A 21,912-nucleotide genomic window follows, 5' to 3' on the forward strand; every position below is an offset into this window, starting at 1 on the left:
TTATGGGGGCATGGACATTACCACAGGGGCATTACTATGGGGACATGGCCAATACAGGAGCATTACTGTATAGGCACTATAGGGGCATTACTATTGGGGCATGGGCACTACAGGGGCATTACCACAGAGGCATTACTATGGGGGCATGAGCACTACAGGGGCATTACTGTATGGGCACTCCAGGGGCATTACTATGGGGGCATGGGCACTACAGGGGCATTACTGTATGGGAACTACAGGGGTATTACTATGGGGGCATGGGCACTACAGGGGCATTACTTTGAGAGCATGGGCACTACACAGGCATTATTATGGGGGCATGGGCATTTCCACAGGGGCATTACTATGGGGGCATGGGCAATACAGGGGCATTACTGTATAGGCACTACAGGGGCATTACTAATGGGGCATAAGCACTACAGAGGCATTACCACAGGTACATTACTGTGGGGGCACTACAGGGGCATTACTATGGGAGCATGGGCACTACAGGGGCATTGCTATGAAAGCATGGGCTCTACAGGGGCATTAATATGGGAGCATGGGCACTAAAGGGGGATTACTGTATGGTGGGCACTACAGGGGCAATACTATGGGATATTAACATATGGGCATTACTATGGGGGCATTACAATATGGCCACTACTACAGGGGCATAACTATATGGGCTCTACTACAGGGGCATTGCTATGGGGGCATTATCATATGGGCACTACTACAGGGGCATTATCATATGGGCATTACTACAGGGGGCATTACTATAGGGGCATTGATGCAGGGGGGAATTACCAGGGGGGGCGCCAAATTACCGTCTTGCCCCTGGTGACAAAAATCCTAGTTTCGGCCCTGCTTTATCTCTGTAGGTGCCCAGGAGCGCGGGAGAGGCGTGACCCCTGTGAGTTGGGGATTAGTATAATAACAGATAGGGAGTATCTCAGCTGTTTAGGACATTTATGGTCTGATACAGAGGTGCAGGCTATTTGTCAGTGCCACACGCAAGCGGCCGGTGGTTCTGCGCCTCCCTAGGGCTGGTGCAATCTCTGATGGTGCGTCTTAGTAAGCACGGCAAAGGATTAGCGCTACAGTCAGTAGGGTGTTTCTGTACGAAATCCGGCAGCCGCGGTATTAGCATAAAACGCAGTCACGCCCACAATAGTGTGCACCTCTGAGTCATGCCCTTAGTAATAGTGAGAAATGCTCTTTAAACCTCTTTCTGCATCCTGACGGCAGGACTCTCTCTCTCTCTCTTCTCTCTCTCCCCCCCCCCAGGTTTAATCCTGTTTAAAAAAAAAATCAATCAGTAAACAATATTCATTATCTTGACCTTGGACCTGTCATTTTATTTCGCTGTCTCCCAGGCACCAAACACTACATTGTAAGTTTAATTGTGCATGGAGGCTGAGCCTGATAATAAATAATGATTATTAATAAATAATATGATGCACTGAGCTACTGTGACTTAATACTAAGGGCCCGATTCAGAGGCGCTCGCTGTTTGTGAGCGCTCGCTCTGAATCAGGGCGGTTTTATTTTTTGATTCAGCCTCCAGGCCGCTCGCAAAGCTGTGGGTGACCACCCACAACTAGTGCGAGCGGCCTGGCGATGGTCACGATTATCGCGACCATCGGGCTTGCGTCGAGACCCTGCGGGAGGGTCTCGGCTCCCGCAAGCCCGAGTGGACTTCCTGCTCTAATAGAGACGGGAGTGATGTCAGTAGGGCCGCCCACAAACGTGCAGCCACCCGCCCCCTCCCTGCCTACAAAACGGTAAGAGCTGTCAATCAACATCGGCAGCCGCCCCGTCCTGCAGTGAGCCCCGGAGCGATGGAGCTGCCGTCACTTGCTGGGGTGGCGCAGTGGGGGAACATCGACCTGCTGGCGAGAGGGTCTGAATCAGGCCCTAAGTTCAGAAAAGCTTAGAAATGTCACGTTTTATATATTTTGTGACACGAATGCAAATAAGCATTGTGTACTAAAATGTAACTAATACAGTGCAATGACGCATTCAGGTAGCGCAGACAAAAGCCGCCTGTAAATGCACCAAAATCATTTCTTTAAATTATTAATTTTTTTTTACTGAAATAATGTGGTGGTGAAGCTGTACTTATAAAGGGGTCCCCTGTTTTTGTGGCAGGTACACCAGCCTTTGTTCTTTTCCAACTTTAGCTACGCTTCCCGAGCTCTTCACTCAGGGTTCATTCGGGGGGTCCGAGAAGTGTGGGAGGTCCGTAACCACCCTCCATTAAGTTGTCATCCAAACAAGCAGGGAGCTGCTTATCTAGATTTGCCCCCTGCTGAAGCCACATCACCACGCCAACCAGACCGGCATTACAAAGGAAGCCCAGCCACCCAATCCCGACTCTACCGTCCCTCCTATATTAGGATAGGCTGCCATGGAGTCACTTCGCCTGTTAGGCTGGTAAAATGAGCTGCATTTCTTTACCATAAATCACTGGCAATGTTTAGGAAGACATATTGGGGCTCTTTCTGAGTCGCACGCAAAGCGGCTGTACAGTAGTTGGGGGCAGCTGCGGGGGTCTGATTTACAACCTTACGCTAATGTAGGGATTCATAGTGATAATGCAGGGGTTCGTGCATCTGCAAGCGGAAACCGGCGCTGCTCATTAATTTTACACCGCGACCATCATCATTAATATTGGCACGTGCATCACTCCAGGCTAGGTGCTAGAGACCCATCACAAGACGCCCAATTTCACGGAAATACAGAATCATCCGAGTTCTGTCCTACTCAGAGTAGGAAGGGGATACACGGCAATGTGTAACTGGGCTTCTGTGCAGGCGCTGTATGCCAAAGCTCGCCATTTGCGTCCACACGCAGACTAAGAATCAGCCCTGCTATGTTTTTTTCCTTCTTAGTATTTTGGTTCCAACTACTTTTAACAATTTACCGTTCGCTCGACGTTATGCAATTATCATGGAAACCACAGTCACATGGCTTTTGATACTGTATATAATGTTTAGAATACCCCCTTCTTAGCATGTACACCTCTCCGCACCCTCTCCTTCCTGTTCAATAGGGTATAGGTCTGATTTGGGAGTAAAGTAAAAAAAAAAAGGAGTAACTTTCCACCTGGACAAACCATGCTGCAATGCAGGGGGCACAAATACATTTATTTATATTTTTACATGCAGGGTCAATACTGGCTGCTTTTGCATGTAGCCCACAAATGCTGGACAGCTTTATTTTTACACTGCAATTTAGATTTCAGACAGGACACACCCCTCCCAAATCTATCTCTCTGCACAATTTAAATCTATCCTACCTGCAGTGCATGGCATGTAGTTAACTTACCGGTGTCTGGGATGCCGGCCACCAGAATTCCATCGTGGAAAGCCCGATTTGGGATTTAAAGATAGGTGTCTAAATCTCGACGCCTATCTTCAGCCCGATGCTGAGATCCCAACAGCTGCCATACCGAACGAAGGTAGGCGGGGTATGTTAGGTGTTAGCCGCAGGGGGGGGTTAGGCACCACTGGGGGGAGGTTAGACACCCCCCCAGGATGGTTTGGTTTAGGGTGCGGGAAAGGGGGGGTTAGGCACCACCGGGGGGGAGGTTAGGGCTTACTTGCCTACCCTCCCGATTTGGTGTGGAGCCTCCCGTAAATCGGGTGCCACTCCCGACCTCCCGGGAAGGCAGGCAGGCAGGCAATCCTCCCAGCTGCCGCCCACCCCTCCTATCCCCCCTGCACTTACCTTAGAAACCCCCGCAGCGTGGAGGGCGGTGACGCGATTCACGCTGAATCGCGTCATTTTGGCTCCACCCCCTGCTTCACAATGCCTGTAATATCGGCATTGTGTAGCGGGGGCAGGGCCAAAATGACGCAATCACGTGGCCCCTCCCCCGCTCCGCCCACAAATACACGTTGTCCGGCTGGCCCCGCCTCCTCATGATGGCCACGCCCCTGTAATGCCGATCTGGCTGCTCCCTCCCGGAAGGGGCAGCCAGAAAGTCGGCAAGCCTGGGTTAGGGTTAGGCACCACTAAGGGAGGGTTAGAGGGGGAGAGGGGAGGGTTAGGGTACTTACCAGCCCCAGTCGTGACGTAGAGGAGTTCTACCTAATTGCCGGAGGAATCCATCATTCCTTCTCCCCATAACTATCTATTCCGAAAAGCTGTCATTTTTGTGATGACAACTTTTCGGGAAATAGATAGTTATCTCTATCTACACTAACTTACCGCAGCTGTAATCTGTGCTGCACATGCGCTGTTACATTCGTAAAATCAGCGCATGTGCAGCACTACCTACAGCTGTGGTAATTTTGTGTCCCCCCACCATCCCCTCACCTCTTCCCCCCCGCACTTACCTGCCCGCTGCAGTGCCTCCGGCTCCGGTGTCTGCTCTGACACCTGTTCTCCCAGCAGCACACAGTACAGGTTTATTGTGATCTGCTGGGAGAACACGTGTCAGAGCAGCCACCGGAGCCAGAGGACGGACCAGAGCGCTGGAGGGAGACGCCGGGGGACCTGTCCATGCTGACACAGGCAAGTGTCACCTGCTATTCGCCACCTCACAGCGGCGAATAGTAACTCAATCAACTTCCGAAAATACATTATTTTCGGAAGTTGACGAATACCATAATTTCCATATCCCCATACTAATGTACTAATGTATGGGGAGTGTGGAAATTAACGCAGGGGGACTTAGCAAGGAGATATCAGTGATATCTACTGTGCTAAGTATCTTCATGAATACTAAAATAACGTTAATTAAGGAAAATGTCCTTAAAAACATTATTTTAGTGTTGATGAATAGGCCCCTTAGAGCTCAGGCTATACTCTCCTGTGAAAAAGGTGTCCAATCATTGTGCTAATTACCACTGCGCCAGGCGGCGGTGGATACATATTCACCAGAGCAATCCAACATTGCACCAGTGCAGAGTCAGCTGTCCCGAAAATCATCTGTCTCCACAATCTCTGTCACTGCTCCTTTCATAGTAGTGAGAGTTAGAGCTTTCGGGTCTGACTCGGCAGAGCTAGTGCGTCTGAGTAATGACCAAACCTGCTCTGAGCTTCATGCAGTACAGGTGTATGTTGGTTTAGGATTGCACCATGGGCAGAAGGGTATTTTATCCTATTTTCTACTTCAGGGTCCATAGGGGTCCACAGGGTGACCTTGGGGTATAGCTGGATCCTGGATCCTCGGGCACCACGGAGTTAAAGCTTTCAGCTGCTCCCAGGATGCACTTGGGTCCAACCTCCCCTATACCCCGCCCCCGAGCCACAGGCACCTCAGTTTTAGATGGTGCCCGGCCGGAGTCGGGTCACCCTGCGGGGTGGGCTGCAGGAGCAGCCCCCTAAAGCTTTTAATTTTTTATTTAACTTAGTTAAATTTATTTATTTTTTACTATAAGTTTTTTCTCTAGAGCAGCAGCGCTGGGCTGTCTGTACAGACGCCCACGCTGCCGCTCCTTCTCCCTGCTGGCGCCGCGACGCCAGCACTGAACTGGGGATCGCGGCGGGGGAAGCCAGAGTCTGTACTAGCCGGACTCTGGTTTCCCCCGGGACTGCTGCCGGAAGACGCCGGGGAGATCAGGTAAGCCGCGCACCGCTGATTAGCGGCGGTGCGCGGGTTCCTTTCAAATGCAGTCCCATGCCCCCGGTCTAGGGGACAGACCGGGGGCGCTAGCGGTGGCGGCGGGCCCCCCCTCCAGCGGAGGCATACCCCGCCAGACCACTAGACCACCAGGGTTAATATCGCGGCAAGCGGGATGCCGGCAACCCGGGGGTTAATATGCTAGCCAGGGGAGGAAGCCTTCCCTGTCTAGCGGCTCCTCCCCTCAGCTCAGCGCGCCTTTCAGCTCGGAGTCTGGCGTCGCTGAGCTGCAGATACTCGGCCACTCCTCCTCTGAGGTCTCCAGCGGCCATTTTCTCTGTGGCAGTGTGGATACTCTCAGGGAGCACGCGGACCGGTCCCCCTGTGTACCTCTCCCCTGCAGAAGGACAGTGTACACAGCGCTATAGCCCTCCCAGACACTGAATCTGGGAGGTTGATTGTAGTGGAAAGGTGCAGTGAGTATATCTTCCTGCATGGTATGTGACTTTTGCTAGTGCTGCCTGTCTGTGTCTTTTTTCTACTTACTGTCAGCCTGTACCTATCCCTTTCCTTCTCCTACAAGCCCTACAGGTGTGCGGGGGAAGGGTGTTTCTACTGACCTCACCTATATAGATCACGTATTTGTGAGGTCCGTCACATACAGTTGTGTGCTACACGGTGCCATATTGTGGGCTGTTGTTCAGCACACTGGTGAGTGCGCACGTTTTCTTCCTAAGTCATGTCTGAGGAGGAGATTGAGCACTCCGGGGCTCCAGCATTGTTCTCCTGCAGGCGCTGTTCTGCCGGAGTGGATAGGGAGGATTTGTCACAGGACGGCCTGTGCGGACGGTGCCAGGCGGTCCCTGGTACGTCTAAACCTCCCATTTCGCAGGAGCCACCATGGGCGATGTTTTCCCAGGTGCTGGTGTCCATCGCGGACCGTCTGTCGGTCCCGACTGCCGCCCCTACTAGGGCGTTGCCCCAGCCTGCCATCCCCCATTCCCCGGGTGTCCCACAATTATTGCAGACTCCCCCGGGGTCTCAGCCTGTTGGTCCCTATGCGGGGTTGCCAATGTATATTCAGTCCACCCCTGTGGCACAGCCGGCTGTGGTGCCGTTTCAGGCTCCCGTGACAGCTCCTCCACCCTGGGTGGATGCGCTTTCCCACACTGTCCAAGATTTGGCGGCAGCATCTTCGGCTTTTCAGTCGATGTTGCGCAGTGACGTGCCCTCCAGGGCGTCTAAACGCTCAGTCATGGCACAGGCTGCGCATCTTTCGGATTCTGAGGGGTTCTCGGATGATGGTGAGGTACAGGATGACTCAGCCTCAGATGCCTCAGTCCAGGAGGTAGACACTAAGTCTTCCATCAATGTGCGGGCTCTGGTTAAGGCGGTGCGGGCTATTCTTCTGATTGAGGATGAGGCACCCGCTCCCAAGTCAAGGTATCCTAGTTTTAAAAAAGCTAAGGTTACTTCTACAGCGTTCCCCTTGTCTGATCAGTTGACTGATCACATGGCGGTGGCCTGGCAGACGCCCAGTAAGCGTTTCCTGCCACAGAAACGCTTGGCGTCCAATTATCCATTCCCGGAAGCGCATTGTAAGAAATGGGAAACTCCGCCTGCAGTCGATTCCCATGTAACACGCCTCATCAGGAGTGCTACTTTGCCATTGCCGTCTATATCCTCGCTGAAGGATCCTACGGACAGGAAGGTGGAGACTTGTCTAAAGTCTATTTATTCTCTCTCAGGGGCTGTAGCCCGGCCGTCCATGGCCATCTCCTGGGTGGCCAAGGCCATTGAGGGGTGGGCCAACGCCTTGGAGGACACGTTTACGGATGAATCTCCGGACGTCCAGAGGGCGTTGTTAGGACAGATGAGAGATGCCGCCTCCTACATTGGAGAAGCATCTTTGGATGCTAGCCTGTTGACCTCTAGGGTTTCGGCGGCAGCAGTGTCTGCTCGTAGATCCTTGTGGTTGCGGTCTTGGAGAGCAGACGCGGATTCAAAGAAAGGCTTGGAGGCCTTACCTTTTAATGGGGAATTACTATTTGGTCCGGACCTGGACAAAATAGTAGATACCCTGGCAAAATCCAAGTCAGCCTTCCTCCCTTCAGCTACTACACCTGCTAAGGTCCGGAGCTCGGCGTTTCGTTCCTTTCGGGTTCAGGGCAAGGCAAAGGGTCAGTCCTTCCCGAGGCAGTCCGCACCCAAGACTGCCTTAAAGCCAAAGAAGCAAGCCTGGAGTGCTAGGCGCCCTTCTTCCAAGCCAGAAGATAAGCCTTCTGCGTGATGGGACGGGCCTCCCTCTGGGGGACCCCAGAGTGGGAGGCCGACTTCTTCAATTCGCCCAGTGCTGGCACAATACCACCACGGATGCCTGGGTGCGAGAAGTGGTCTCCCAGGGGTACGCCCTGTCTTTTCGGCACAGGCCGCCTTGCCAGTTTTTTTGCACAAGTCCTTCTCAGGACAAAACCAAGGCCTTGCAGGTTCAGGAAGCCATAGAGGCCTTGCTGACAGCGGGGGTCATTATACCCGTACCACAGTCTCAACGTGGGATGGGGTATTACTCTACGCTGTTTCTGGTGCAGAAACCCAATGGCTCTCATCGCCCCATCCTCAATTTGAAGTCCCTGAACAGGTTTCTCAGGGTTCCCAAATTCAGGATGGAAACTTTGCGTTCCATCATACTGGCGATGGAACTGGGGGATTATATGGTCTCCCTGGATATCCAGGACGCCTACCTCCATGTGCCTATAGCAACATCGCACCAACGGTTTCTGCGGTTTGCTATTCTCCACAACCACTACCAATTCAGGGCTCTACCCTTTGGTCTCTCCACGGCACCAAGGGTATTTACCAAGGTGATGGCGGTCATGGCGGCTCACCTTCGGAGCCAGGGGATACGGTTGCTACCGTATCTAGACGACCTCCTCTTGCTGGCAAGCTCCCCGGAGGTACTGATCCAGCATCTCCACCTGACGGTCGCTTGTCTACAGGCGCACGGCTGGTTGATCAACTGGAAGAAATCCTCCCTCATCCCATCACAACGGATGGTTCATTTGGGGGCCCTGCTGGACTCTCGTCAGCAACGGACTTTTCTGACTCCAGAGAAGGTCTCCTCCTTACAGCTGCGGATTCACAGTTGTCTGAGCAGTGGCAGAGTGTCGGTGCACTCAGCGATGAGAGTTTTGGGGTCCATGGTGTCGGCATTCGACATGGTGGAGTTTGCCCAGTTCCATTCCAGGCCCCTGCAGGGGCTGATTCTTTCAGAATGGAACGGATTGCCACACAGGATCCGCTCTCAGATGCTGGTGTTGTCCTCGGAGGTGCGTCTGTCCCTAGCCTGGTGGCTGCAGACAGCGCATCTCCTGGAGGGGCGCCCCTTTTGGATCCCGGAATGGGTTCTGCTCACGACAGATGCCAGTCTCCGGGGTTGGGGGGCGGTGACAGGCTCCTTGTCACTTCAGGGTCGTTGGTCGGCGGAGGAAGCGATTCTTCCCATCAACATCCTGGAACTGTGGGCAGTATACAGAGCCCTGCAGTCGTCCGGCACCGCTCTTCACGGAAGGGCCGTTCAGGTGCAGTCGGACAACGCCACCACGGTGGCGTACATCAATCACCAGGGAGGGACTCGCAGTCGAGCTGCGATGTCGGAGGTGTCCCGCGTCCTGGCTTGGGCGGAGCGCTATCTTCCAGCTCTCTCGGCAGTTTTCATCCCAGGAGTCCTCAATTGGGAGGCAGACTTCCTCAGCCGTTACGATGTGCATCCCGGGGAATGGTCGCTTCATCCAGAGGTATTCCAACTACTCGTGGACAAGTGGGGGCTGCCAGAGCTGGACCTGATGGCGTCCCGTTACAATCACAAGCTGCCTGTGTACGGGTCAAGGACAAGGGACGCAGGCGCAAGTCTGATAGACGCGCTGTCGGTGAAATGGCTGTTTCAACTGGCTTACTTGTTCCCTCCGATATCTCTGCTGCCTCGGGTCCTGCGCAAGTTCAAACAGGACGGAGGCACACTGATCCTGGTGGCCCCAGTGTGGCCCAGAAGGCCGTGGTACTCCGATCTGCGGAGCCTGTCCATCGACGCTCCGTACCTCCTACCTCAACGGCGGGACCTGTTGTCTCAGGGGCCCTGTCTTCACCCGGATCTGGGTCGACTATCTTTGACGGCGTGGCTCTTGAGACAGCCGTCCTGAGGTCTCGGGGCTTTTCTAGCTCCGTTATTACCACCATGCTGAGGGCGCGCAAGCCTGCTTCCGCGAGGATCTATCACAGAGTGTGGCACACTTACTTTCAGTGGTGCGAGGCCAGAAACTATGATCCCTATGTGTTCCGAGTTTCGCGTATTCTGGCTTTCCTTCAGTCCGGTTTGGATTTAGGATTACGTCTTTCTTCACTGAAGGTACACGTGTCTGGTCTGTCGGTGTGGTTCCAGCGCAGGATCGCTGCTATGCCGGACGTACACACCTTTTTCCAGGGTGTTTTGAGAATCCAGCCTCCCTTTGTGCCACCTGTGGCCCCGTGGGATTTGGCGGTGGTTCTTAGGGCCTTACAGGGTCCTCCTTTTGAGCCCTTGGAGTCAGTGGAGCTCAAGTGGCTAACTTTTAAAACTGTTTTCCTCTTGGCAATTGCTTCTGCCAGGAGGGTTTCAGATTTGGGGGCGCTTTCTTGTCGTCCCCCTTTTCTGATTTTTCATCAGGACAGAGCGGTGCTTCGCACTCGTCCTGATTTCCTGCCTAAGGTGGTTTCCAGGTTCCACATTAATCAGGAAATTGTTGTACCAGCCTTTCAGTCACCTGATCTATCGGCTGGGGAGACTTCCTTAGACGTTGTAAGGGCACTCCAGGTTTATGTGGACCGGACTAGTTCTGTGAGGAAGTCGGATTCTTTGTTTATCCTCTTTGGTTTTCACAAGAGGGGTTGGCCTGCCAACAAACAGACTCTAGCCCGTTGGCTTCGTTCTGTTATTATTGAGGCTTATATGCAGGAGGGTTTACCTGTTCCAGCCTCTGTTAAGGCTCATTCCACTCGGTCCGTGGGCCCTTCTTGGGCTGCTAGCCGTGGCGCCTCTGCTGTTCAGCTCTGTAAGGCGGCCACCTGGTCTTCCATTCAGACCTTTTTGAGGTTCTATGCGTTTGACACCTTTGCCTCTCAGGATGCATCCTTTGGGCGCCGGGTTCTCCTATCAGCACAGGAGCGTCCCCGCCCTTAGTTGGACTGCTTTGGGACATCCCCAAGGTCACCCTGTGGCCCCCTATGGACCCTGAAGTAGAAAACAAGAGATATGGTAAGAACTTACCTTTGTTATCTCTGTTTCTACGAAGTCCATAGGGTCCACAGGGCACCCGCCCTGACGCACCTGGCTTCATATGGGCTCTGTGACTGGTCACCGGTTTTCCGTCTCCCATTTCTGTGAGTATGGTTCTTGTGTGTTCCAGTCTTCCTTCTCTCTGTTTCGTCTCCTCCTCCGGCCTGGGCTGCTTACCAACTGAGGTGCCTGTGGCTCGGGGGCGGGGTATAGGGGAGGTTGGACCCAAGTGCATCCTGGGAGCAGCTGAAAGCTTTAACTCCGTGGTGCCCGAGGATCCAGGATCCAGCTATACCCCAAGGTCACCCTGTGGACCCTATGGACTTCGTAGAAACTGAGATAACAAAGGTAAGTTCTTACCATATCTCTTGTTTTTTTAGTGATTCGGTGAAAAGACAAACAATAGGCAAATTACCTCAAGCCATTCACAATATGAATCATTTAGATTAGGGCTCATTGTAGCTTGTTTGGCGCCCCCTGCCTGGAGTTGGCGCTTGCATCGTGAAGCCCCGTTTGGCACCTCACTGCACAGAAGAGGACCCAGTGCCCCCGCCTCGCTCCTCCCTAACCCATTTCTTTCTCTGATAGCAGAGCAGAAGACTGGAAACTGTTGAAGCCGGGATAAAAATCGTTTTTGACACAGGGCTACTCTGGGATTGTGGTCACCTCCTTCTGTGCTGACTGTGGGCCTGATTCAGAGCTGTACGCTCTGACCAGAGCGCTCGCTCTGAATCAGGGCCCTCCTCCATGAAAATGGAGCAGCCTCCTGGACGCTCGTATAGCTGTGGGTGACCACCCACAGCTATAGTGAGCGTCCATGAGGATGGTCGCGATGGTCTTGACCATCGCGACCATCGGGCTTGCGACGGAGGCCCTGCAGTAGGGTCTCGCTGCCGCAAGCCCTGGAGTGATTTTGGCTCTATCAGAGCCAAAATCACTCCCACTGACATCACTAGTGATGTCAGTGGGGCCGGCTTGAGACGGTAGACGTTCCCATGGGAACGCCTCCGTCTGGCAGGCACATCCCCGGCACGCCCACCAAAGGGGGCGTGCTGTCAATCAACATCGACAGCACGCCCCCTTTGGTGCGAGACCCGGAGCGATGGAAAGCCCGTCGCTCCCCGGGGCTCGCGCATGCACACGACGGAGCTCCCTCCGTCGTGCGCATGCGCAGTGGGGAACATCGACCCGCTTGCGAGTGTACTGCCACTCGCGAGCGGGTCTGAATGACCCCCTGTGTCCAGGCAGCCTCATATATTTCAGTAGATAACTCATGTACCATTGCTGGGTCACGGATATCTCCTGTGCATAGCATAGACCCAATGTGCTACGCATCTCTATACAATAGTAAGGGGGCATAGAAAAAATACAGTTCATGAAGCTCTGGGGCTAATGCCAGCTTTGGAATCAGTATGATTTACCGGCGGACGGGAAGCCGGCGATCAGAAGACCGACAGCGGCATCCCAATAGTGTACATCCCGCTCCCCCCCTAACCCTCCCCCAGGGGGTGCCTAAACCTAATCCCCCTTCCCGCACCCTAAACCTAACCCTCCCCGCTTGGTGCTTAACCCTAACTTCTCCCAACCCTAACCCTCACCAGTCGGTGCTTAACCCTAACCCATCCAAGCAGGTCCTTAAGCCTAACCCCCCCCCATCCCCGGTCTAACCCTAACCCGCATACTTATCTGTACCTTCAGGATGCTGGCAGTCGAGATGCCGACTTCGGTATTTTGATCCCTTTGGGATGCCGGCATCGGCATTCTGACAGGCGTTGGGATTCTAATTTCGGTATCCTGACGTCTGGCATCCTGTCAGCCGGTATCTTGACTGGATCCCCCATCTTCAGATAGCCCACTGAGCTCCACTCCCTCCTATACAAAGAAGACCTAGATTGCAACGATGGCTCTAATTGGCTCGCTCTGCCTCTTTGGCGCCTGGCAGTGTGCATGCTCGAGCTAAGGTCGTCCCTTGAGCAGTAATACCGCCGAGACGGAACCCAGCAGAGTGAATTTCATCACTGCTATTAGCAGAGAACGTGTGGATGTCAGGGATCGCAGGACGGCTGGGTTTTGGAGCAGCTGTCCCGCTACTGGTGCAATAATGAATTGCTCTGGTTGATGTGAGTCTGATGCCACAAATCACAGATGAGCCATATCCTTCGTTTGCGCTGGGCCCATCGGGTTTATTGAGGATTAGGTCCCCCAGTCTTAGACATCACAAGCAATGCCTTCTCTACAGAATATGTGGATGATGGTCACTTAAACGTCACACCTAGTTGTTGCTTCAGGATTCAGACTAAAGTATGATTTACTTGTATAGTAGATCATGGGTCACCAATATCCTGTTTAAAAAAAAATAAAGAATTACCTCATCAACTGTATATTGTGAAGATGATTTAATACAGACATACGTTTTTGCCTAAAGTGACGGACCTGTGTTTGCCTCCATCAATTAATCCGGTTATGAGAAAATAGGGGGTAAGGGGGGAGTCAAAACCAATGGCTTTAGTGAATCGCCCTCTTAAATCTTATGGGTAAACTCTGTACCAGAAGATAACTGTGGAATGACTAGCTGCACCCACTACACCAGGGGTCTTCAACCTTGGCCCTCCAGCTGCTGTGGAACTACACATCCCAGCATGCACTGCCATATTTTTAGCATGCTGTTATGTCAAAAAGGTGGCAGTGCATGCTGGGATGTGTAGTTCCACAGCAGCTGGAGAGCCAAGGTTGAAGACCCCTGCACTACACAGTGTCTGTTTCAGGTACGCTCAGGGCTGCAGGAAGTACTGTATGCAGCAAAATATGTCCAATTACCATAGAAGCGACGGTTCTAGCTGCATCCATCGTGTGAACTAAAATGTTGCTGTGTTATGTTTTCATGGATACCTAGTGTGTTTTAGTCCTTAGAATAAATACTGTGAGCTTATAAATATATCATCACAGCCAGTATTACACATGCCCATAATTGGCGGTGGACTGCCATCATATAAAGCAATCTAAGTTGCGTGCAAGCAACCGACAGGACTGAGACACAGACTCACTGGCAGGACTGACAGAAACACTACAAGAATTGCAGGCCAGACACACTGACAGTGCATGTAGACGGGCTCACAGGTCAGATAGACACTGTCCGGGTAGACACTGACCAAGCTCACACTCTGTCCCCTGTGGATCGTTCGTCTCCAGATTGCCCCGTGGCGAGACCCCTGCTTCCTGATCTGTGTGCTGGGCACCTCCTGATAACATAGGGAAGACATGATTGATCATCTGTTCTACTGCATTGTGAAAAGTCACAACTCTTCCCTCTGCTGATGGCCTCCCGCTGTGGTCGAGGGTACTGCACAACATGGTTTTTAGCACCCAGTAGGGGTTTCTGGGCAACAGTGAACCCCCCCTCAACTCCTAAGGTCGCCCCTGCTCGTCTGACTTTTTGAATTCATAGTAACAAGGAAATGGCATTATTCTTATTCTAAGCTATTTAGTTTCATAACATATACAGTATACTAATCAACACTGTAATTTGCAACCCAACACTGCAATGACTTTTCCAGGGAGCGCCACAGTAAACGTAGAGAGGTGCATGAGTTTAATACATAAACAAATTATTTCTGCTTATGTGTAAAACAAATATCCGCCCAGCACGTTGGCACATGCCCGTCCTCTCACAGCAGTACTGTACATAATGAGCAAGCTGATGCTACTGGTTTCTCTCACAGCTCTTCACAACACCCTGAGATGTGTGGGTCACCCACAGACCTATTAAGCTCACCGTGAGGCTTCTCTAATCTTAGCAGATGTGTTCCTGATGGTCAGATCTCTCGCCTCCATCTGTATATTATTAAAGAGAGTGGGACGACTGAGAGAGACCTATATCATAGCAGTGATTTGCAGCAGGAGAATTACGTTATTCTACATAGCGAATGAACAAGAACAATTTGCAGAAAACTGTATATTTTCCAGGCAAAACACATCATAAGTAATTTTACCGATATATTTAAGCTAGAATGTGTTTACAACAGCAGAAAGATATATCTACTATTACAGCTGTGTAATGCAGAACAGTTTGTAAAAATCGCCTTGTGCAGGGCAGATGAGAACAGTAGAGCTGAAATAAAGCCCAAGTATAATATCATTTAAATAGAATTCTGATTTTCACTCTTCAGGATTTAGGATTAAAGGCAGCGTGTTTTACAGGGTTGGGGTTGCCTCGTTCTCGCTGCCTTCCGGTAACTCAGACTAAATAATCCTGGGGGTATATTTACTAAAGTGCGGCAGGCTTGCCTACCCTCCCGATTTGGCCGGGAGCCTCCCGATTTTCGGGTGCCGCTCCCGGCCCCCCGGAAAGGCAGGCAAGCCTCCCGGAAGTCTCACACCCTCCCCACCTGCCCCCTGAAAAAACAGAAATCCCCGCAGCGGGGGGCCCGGTGACGCGATTCGCGCAGAATCGCGTCATCGTGGCCCCGCCCCCAGCTTCACAATGCCGAAAATCACGGCATTGCGAAGAGGGTGGCGGAGTCACGATGACGCGATCGTGCGGCTCCGCCCCCAGTGTGACCCAAAATGTTCGCTCCGCCCCCAATGGCCAGCCCCGCCCCCCGCTATTAGCGGACAATCAGCTCCCTCCTGGAAGGCTGGAGCTGATTGTCGGCAAGTATGAAGTTGCGGGGTTTTTAGAAGCGGAGATGTTGTCCATAGCAACCAATCAGATTCTAGCTATTATATTCTAGAAGGTGCTAGATAAATGTTAAGTAGAATCTGATTGGTTGCTATGGGCAACATCTCACCCCCCCAGGCCTCTCCATAGTCTATTGGACCTAAAGGACAACTGACTGACACCTGAGAGTGAAAAGCACAGGTCTGATAATACTGCAGAGTGAAACACATAGGACAACCCAACTGGTGCGCTGCCTAATAACATACCTCCCAACATTTGTAAGATGGAAATAGGGACACCCGTGCGTGGCCTACCCATAAAAGGGGCGTGCCGAGCATCTCCAGGATGCTGGGCTTTCCCCCCGGGCTTCCCCTCCGTGCTGTGAATAGATGCTGTGTGCATGTGCACATCATCTATTCTCACTTTGCATACACGCAGCGTGTATGCTTCTCCCAACTTCCCCCCCACCGCGGGACACTGCGGCCCGTGGGCGGGACAGCCCCAGAAAAACGGGACTGTCCCGCTGAATGCGGGACAGTTGGGAGGTATGTAATAAGATCAGTTTGGAATGATGTTCTTTTATGTTTTATTCAAAGTAAATGTTATATAACGCACATCCCTGAATCAGGCCACATATGCGGCTGTCACTTTACGGCAAACCTCTTCACCATCATAGTTGGCACAATGATTAGCATTACTGCCGCGCAGCGCTGGGGTCATGAGTCCAATTCCCAATTATGGCTGATCTGTGTTGAGTTTGCATGTTCTCCCCGCGTTTGCGTGGGCTTCCTCCGGCTGCTCCAGTTTTCTCCCACATTTCAAACACATACTGGTAGGTTAAATAAATGAACCCTAGCGTGTATGTGTGATAGGGAATATAGGGCCTGATCCAGCAAGGATCACAAGTGCTAAGATGCACGCAGGTGGACGATCTTCGCTATCTGCAAATTCATTGCAGTACGCGAACTAGCCGCTGCGACTGGGAATTAAATTGCAGCATTTACGCAATGACAGGAAGTGCCATTTGTGGGTGGTGACGGGGAGTGGTCAGGTGAACGCAGGCATGTAAGTGCGTTTGAACCCCGTTACAGGGGCGTGCATAATTAAGCCCGTGACGGCATATGCAGCCTGAGCTCTAGATACCGACAGAAAGTTTATCAGTTTGTGAGTGAGGTCTGACCTGCCTTAATTGTGAGAGAGGCTCTGATGGTACTCGATGGTACTGATGTTTTCACAGACTGGCAAGGTATTACGGATGTGAGTGAAGGGAAGTAGGCGTCTTTATGTTGTGTTGCGGCAGAATTGCGATCGCGTTTGCTGCCGTGATCACATCAGCGATCCTTGCTGAATCAGGTCCATAGATTGTAAGCTCCACTGGGACAGGGACTGAGCTGAGTGACTGAAACATTCTCTGTAAAGCGCTGCGTAATATGTGCGCTATATAAATCACTGTTAGTAAATAGGTTACAGGCTCCTTTCAGAGGCTGTGTCCTGGCAGAAGACCATTGATTATTTCTTATCGCTGCAATATACATTGGTAGTTTATGGGGCCCCCTGACGCCATTAATAAATAGACCCTTTGTTGTCCAGAATACAACCATATAACTATTACAGGTCTTTCTTGACCTGAATGAAGCAAGAGCTTTGAGAATCTTCCTGTGTGACTTATGTACCTCATGCGAAATCGGTGTGAAATCCCGGCAGTCGGGATGCCTGTTGTCAATATACCGACAGCGGTATCCCTATGATTAGGATCCTGACAAGGGTCTGGTAAGTATAGTAACCCTCCCCCCTTCTCCCCTAACCCTCCTTTCCTGCATCCTAACAGTAACCCTCCCAGTGCCAAGCGCAGGATTTCTAGAGGGAGGTTTCCAAATGCATGATTGTATGAGTGTGGCCAGTCCATGAAGAGGGTATAATCAGCACTAATCCAGGTTTAATATGCATCATGCAAAGTGTTTTGAACTGTTGAGTGTCATAATTCCAGCATATACCGGACAAGCGATCACAGTAAGCCATTAGATGCAGCAGTAGGGCCATCCTGCCTGAGCTGAATGTATTTATTTTAGATGTGGGAACCATTCCAGAGTATGGGAGAAAGTCTGGGAGTCTGGGGGAGCAGCAGAATAACCCAGCACTGCCCTGGACATATAAGTACATATTGGTCCCGTTGTGCACTGGATAGTGTATTATTATATGGTATTACTTATTACCCTATTGATGGTCTATAGCAGTGCACCCCTAACAGTGCATGTTTTCCAGATCTCCTAGTTGATGCACAGGTGTATTTATTACTGGCTGAAACATGTTAAAAGATCCACAGGTGGTGCTAATTATTTCATTTATGACACTTAGAAGAACATGCAGAACTAGTAATATTCTATTATATTACTATTTCTATTGTGGTCATGGTGTGGACTGGAGAGGGGCGTTTCCATGCAACTGGAACCCCCCCTGAGTTTGCCTATGCCTCCCCTCCTCACCCTAACCATCCCAATTAGTGCCTAAACCTAACCCTACCCCCTTAGTGCCTAATCTTAACCCCCACGCCCCCAGTGGTGCATAACCCTGACCCCATCCCAGTGGTTGCTTACCCAGCCCCAGGGGTACCTAACCGTAACCTCCTCCTCCCCTAGCCTAGTCCCCCCCCCACCCCCACCCCGTGATGCCTAAATCTAAACCCCCCCCCCCCCGTGGCTGACCAAATAAGCCCCACTATACTTGCTCTTGGCGTCCCGGCTGTTGGGATTCCAGCATCGGGATGGCCACTGCTGTCGATATTCCGGCGCCGGTCATCTGGCTGGGTAGTGGCATTCCAGGGCCGATATTTTGCACAAGCAGCAGGAGAATTTGAGTGGGGTGAAGGTCTTCTTCACAACGTATGGAGTAGAAACACCAGTGTGCCTCATTTGGTGGAGCTGTGCAGTAACAAGGTTTTATTTTACAGATCAAAATGATTGTAATGGTTTCATTGTAGCATGTTGTGCCCCATATCAGGCTAGTCGACTTTGTACAATTCAGAGAACATTTCTGTGGCCTCAGTACTATACAGAGAGCATTCTAGTGTGATGGTTATACGATGCAGAAAGCATTCTTTGATCTCAGTATGATATTTTCATATGAAAATGTTCTTAATGACTTATGTACATAATATAGGGCATCTTAATAAACAATATACAATTCAGGGAATGTTCTAGATGTTCTAGGCAGCTCTATACAATACAGACAACATTCTGCTGACGATTAGCCAAAATTGAAACCATATAGCTAGTACTATTCAATGCCAACCATGATTCTAAGCAACTATAAAATGCAGACCTTCAAATTGATCATGGTTTTATGATGCAGGTCACACAAATCTCTGGTGGACTTGCCATACAGACTGCACACCTATAGTGACTTTACTTTACCTATTTCAGATCTATTGCGGCTTTACTATATCTCTGGTGGCTTTATAATACAGACAACTCCACCGATATATGATGGCTTTACTATAGAGACACCTGATCACTCATGGGTTTATAATTTATCCCTCACTCCCAGTCTTATGGCTTTACTATAGACTCCACACCTGTGGTTATAATGCTGATTTCTGGTGGATTTATAATACAGAAACTCTCTTTAGTTTGCTCTCTGATGGTGACAAAATCATACCCTCGTCTTTTGATTTTGTGACCCAAATGAATGATTTACCTCTCCTGGCTCCTGTGGCCCCTAATTATCTCTGAGTCCACTGGTTCACTGGTTGTTGTCCTGAGATGCGGCTATCTTCTCTTATTATGACTGATGTAAATTTCTAGCCATCCACTAATCAGTGCTTGGGGACCTGCCGATGTTCTAATCTGTAAATGGTCTGTGCCATCCACCAATCAACTTGCTAGCAGCAGTCTACACAGTATGACGGCATACCCAGTATTGTATGGCTGTACAGTACTAATGACAGGCGTCAAATACTTGACGCCTGTCATTAACCATACGCTGGAAAACCGACGCCCGCCATACCGAACGAAGGTAAGCCGGGTGCCAGGTGCAGACAGATGCGGGGGGGGGGGTTAGGTTTAGGGCTCCCGGGGGGACTTAGGGTTAGGCACCCCCCCGGGAGGGTTAGGTTTAGGCTAGGGGAAGGGGGGGTTAGGTTTAGGCACTTAGAGGGGGGATTAGGGTTAGGCACTTGGGGGGGAGGTTAGGGTTAGGCACCCCTAAGGGAGCGTTAGGGGGGAATTAGGTTAGCGGTACTTACCTTAGGGACGATCGGGATCTTCACCCTTGTCGGGCTGCCGCTGTCGGGATTTGAACCGCCGGCTATGCGGCCGGGGGTAATACCTACTACACCCTTAGGTTGGGCTTTGTAAATAACCTCCTGAAAGTACCCTTTCCATCATTATAAGGAGCAGGAGCACAGCTAAAATATTTGGGAGATGAGAGGAGCACATGGGACACTGCTGGGAAAAGCCAGGGTACATTTCAGATGCAATGTATTATGCTATAGGCATGATGTTCCAAATAATGAAAATAAATCCTTATCTGCAAATCCATAAAAAAACAAACATTCTTTAACATATCTCACTGTAGCTGGGTTATTGTTATTGAAGAACAGATGACCTGGAGTAACTCTTGTTACCGTTTAGTTGTACTATCCTGACATTTATAATAAATTGAGGTTAACTGATTAAAATGCATGTCACAGGTCTTTTATACACTGGAATTATAAATAATTGAAACGAGCCAGAGCAAAGACTATTACTGCGTCCTGCTCATAACACATAACGTGAATATCAAACAGAATGAAATCCAGTAGCTGAAGGGTTTATACTAATAAATAGGCACAGGATATCCACAGTGGCGATTTATGAGTTTACTTGCTGGCATGGACAGCCCGTCTCATTTATATTGATTTATCACGCTTGGATTGAAGTTATTTCCAATAAAAACATTAATTCAGCACACGTCACTTGCAGCGCAATCATTATTCTCAGGAGCACCCTCGCTGCGAATCTCACCCCTCTGATCTCTTCTATCTCTGCAGGTCAATTAGTGTCCCTGGCCAGCAATGACGGAACGGTCAAGATACTGGCGTTAACGTCTGGACAACTGGCCAGCCTGGGAGGCCACGAAGATGATGCTCAGTGTGTGATCTTTGATCACAAAGGAGATTGCGTTATCTCTGGAGGATCTGATGGGACCGTCCGGTTTTGGTCCTAAGGAAGAAGGCATTATTATCTGTGTAACAGAGAAGAGGGTGGATTTGTGACACAAGCGAAAACGTTTAATAAAGCTTTATGGCATTGAGGAATATTGTGTGCATTAATATAAACCTATACTGAATCAATAAATTCTATATCCTGATTGGCCGATCACAATTTATTTCTTATTGCATGTAAGCAAGGACTATAGTATATGAAGTACAGTTATGTTTCTGTGGGAAATAAAAGTTATCTCATTGCAATAAGGCCCACCTCTCTGATGAGCACACTGACGCATGTACGTATAAAATAGATAAGGTCCAAGACAATGGCCCGATTTAGAGGTGCACTTAAATATCGTTGCAACTGCGATTCCATATGCAGCTGTCTTTTGCAAAAATATGCTAACGCTGCAGCCGCCGGGATTTGTACAGAGATGCCCACTGGCGGCCTCTGTATTCCACCGCTTGCGTGCAAAGATGCGCCATCGGACTTCTGTACAACCCTGCGACTGTTCAGAATGTCCATCAGAACTAAGCCGCCGGGGCCTTTCTAACTGCAGACACAATCATAGGCTGAGGCACGCCCATGAAATGGTCATGATTGCCCCCCCCAATTATCTCCCACAATCGGTCACTCAGTCACTCTGCGTTCAAATCCTCACTGCGGCCGCCGCTGGTAATCATACTTGGTGTGTGCGCATTACGACTGGCGCATGCGCAGTTCAGACAAATAGCGCAACTTTGCAAACATCTGTATATGCTCCACCTGTCAATCAGGCCCAATGGGAACATAAGCAGATTTGTAGTCCAACCACCAGTGGCCAGTCTGCTCAAAGCAACTTGTTCTATACTTGTATGTGTAGTTTCGAATAGGCTGCGAGTCATTACAGTGACCACGCTGAGAGATTGCAGTCTCCTGGTACATGTGTACTGTCTAGGCCAGGGCCAGGCACTGATGTATAATCCAGAGCCGTAACTAGACTTTTTGGTGCCCTGTGCCGGAAAGAACATTGGCGCCCCCCTCATTTTTCAAAGGGACATAATGCACCCAAAAAAGGGCCATGGCTTCATGGGGAAGGGCCAGGGAAGAGATTGGGGAGGCCAGGAGATGCTGGGGATGAAATAAGAGGAAGCTACATGCAAGAATGATAATAAACAGAAATTTGACCGGCCCAAACAGTGCCCCCTGACCTGTGGTGCCCTGTGCG

The 21,912-nt window shown here is 50.7% G+C and overlaps 1 long non-coding RNA gene across 1 annotated transcript in view; it reads left to right on the forward strand.

Annotated features, from left to right (window-relative positions):
* LOC148501820 (uncharacterized) overlaps positions 1 to 20,865 on the forward strand; it is a 207,186-nt gene extending 186,321 nt beyond the window's left edge. Inside the window, exon 2 of the long non-coding RNA XR_015870017.1 lies at positions 20,546 to 20,865. This is a non-coding gene — a long non-coding RNA (uncharacterized LOC148501820). The remainder of the gene's footprint in view (positions 1 to 20,545) is intronic.
* Positions 20,866 to 21,912: the final 1,047 nt, after the last annotated feature.

Source organism: Taudactylus pleione, unplaced genomic scaffold (genome assembly GCF_031769625.1).
Source record: "Taudactylus pleione unplaced genomic scaffold, aTauple2 ptg000500l, whole genome shotgun sequence".
In the NCBI taxonomy this organism is placed as follows: Eukaryota; Metazoa; Chordata; class Amphibia; order Anura; family Myobatrachidae; genus Taudactylus; species Taudactylus pleione.